The sequence below is a fragment of the Octodon degus genome, unplaced genomic scaffold (assembly GCF_000260255.1).
Source record: "Octodon degus isolate 3935 unplaced genomic scaffold, OctDeg1.0 scaffold00013, whole genome shotgun sequence".
NCBI lineage: Eukaryota > Metazoa > Chordata > Mammalia > Rodentia > Octodontidae > Octodon > Octodon degus.
Genome location: NW_004524589.1, coordinates 10,714,184 through 10,716,703, shown reverse-complemented (window position 1 = coordinate 10,716,703; position 2,520 = coordinate 10,714,184).

The following is a 2,520-nucleotide window of genomic DNA, read 5'->3' as shown; positions in this document are numbered from 1 at the left end:
CATCTCCCCTGTCAAGAAGGTTTTTAGAAGCAAATTAAATGCTTTGTATGTTTTAAGTTTTGTATGGTGTGGGTCCTGAGCCTCGGGTCATCCTAACAGTCGGGAAAAGTTGACTTAAATTTTCCAGATTCAATAATGACTTTTGGTAATCGCAGACTCATTAAATGATAAAAAAAGAAAGTCTTCAGAACCCTGCCTTAGGCACTCAGTATAATTCAATTACCTCACTTAACATCTGGGCATCAGATTGCTTGCTCATCTAAAATACTTCCAGATTGAAGATTCTCTTTACTATTTGATTTTACTTAGTTATTATGCGAGATATTTTAAATTATTTATTTCATACTGGTATTCTGTATATTGTGCTATATAACAATGATTCAGGAGTCCGATGTCTGATACATTATGTTTTTTTAAACAATCACTCACATTAATGAATACTTTGGAGGAAGAGCTATCTTACTTAATAGTATATGTACTTTAACTTTTCAGCAAATATATCAAAATTGCAACATTTCTTGTCTCTTAAGGTAGATCCTTGGCTAAAATATGATCTTTTTGTATGAAGTGTGAAGCAGCAAAATGAAAATAACAAGAAAATGATCTTGACATTTTAGAGTACAGCAAATTTTGACCTACTTAGTAAAAGGTACCCTCCACTTGTGCCTCAAGTTTTCTAATTTAACTGAAACAAATAGGAAGAAATTACATTCTGTTGTCATAATCTCTCTGATTAGATTGCATATATTTTATAGACAAGACTAACTAAAACTGATTACAGGTGGTTATTTCTGTGATTTTATCTTTTTCAAACAAAGTTAAATTTTAAAAATTTAGTCTTTTTTCTAAAAAGTTAATACATTGAAAATGCTAGATTGTATGCATATTGTTAACATACATGAATTCACAAGGTTTTATTTGCTTATTTTGGAAAATAAAATAGCATAAATACATATTTTTTAACTTAAAAAAACACAACAATGAAAAACACTAATAAGCAGCTAGGTTCTTTCATTAAGACTGTCAATAAAGTTTAAAAATTAAATAAGAGCTTGAGGAAAATCATATTTAAAACAATGTAGGAGATCAAGAGACATATTGAACTTTTTGGTAACATTTTATTCTCTTTCTAGCTTTTTTTTGTGTATTTTTTTAGGGAAGGGTCTACAGGGTGTTCAGGGTCTCACTACTAGATCGGACTCGTAGTGATCTGCCTGTTTACAGCTTCCCAAGTGCTGGGATCACAGGTGCACACTACCATGTCTAGTCTCAATCCCCAGGTCAGTGCACCCCAGGGTGGGCCAGCACGGCAAGCCTGGGGATCGAACCCCCAGTCCCTGTTCTTTCTAGCTTTTTAAGCATACTGTATTGGAAATTTCTAATACTACTTTTCTATATACAATTGAGATACCATTTCTTTCACAAATGGGGACAATAATAGAAATTAGCTAGATTTCTGCAAACCAATGTATTCTTTAACAAAAAAGAAAAAAAAATTTGGACTTGATTTCAAGTTCTAAAGTGCTCAATTTTCATCAATGCTGTGATGTAAAAATCTTCCCATTTTACATTTTTTGTGTTACTTAAAAAGATGAAATAATGATTTTATTTACAAATACACAAGTAAGTCATACATAATAGATGTTAAAATTGGAAAAAGCAATTTATGTTATTTTTAATTTTATTTAGATGAAGGAGATGAAGAATTAAATTGACATTTAGTAAGAAGAATTTTGTTCATAATTGAATATTTTTAAAATTTCTTTAAAGTAGCACTATAGAACGATTTTCACTTCTGTGTGCAGACTAATCTACAACTTTCTTTCTTTTTTTAATACAGGGTCTCGTTACACAGTTCAGACTCATAGTGATCCTCCTGTCTCAGCCTCCCTGGTGGTGGAATTACAGGCATGCACCATCATGTCCAGTTCTGGGGCCAGCAAGGTGTACCTGGGGTTCTGGGGCTGGCATGACATGTGCTACTGGGCATCGAACTCAGGACCTTGTGCTTTCAGGCAGTCTCTTATGCCACCAAACTATTTCCCCAGTCCCTGATACATAATTTTGACTATAATTGATTCTCTATGTCACAGGATCTAAGACATTTAATACACCAAAGATTATTTAAATATACTGAGCAGTTGTTAGTGATACTCTGTAATTGGAGTTTTGAAAATTCCCAGAGGAATAGGCTCAATCACTCACCCTAAGATTCTAAAGAGGTAAACAGTGGTGAAAACAGCAAAGGAATTTTAATCAGCATGACCACAATGAGAACAAGAGGAAAATGTCTAGTTAGCTGAAGGATTATGTTCATGGAGTTGATAGGAACATTAAGGATTTGCAGAAGAGGTGTGTGTGTGTATGCACGCGTTTCTTTTTTTATAGAAAAATGATTTGCTTAGTGGAGGGTTTGCACAACTGATAGAACAGATGATCTGGGTCAGGTCATAATACCATGATCCCAATAACCAATATCTTAAGACATGAAATGTATATGTGGTATACATTTATCTGAAT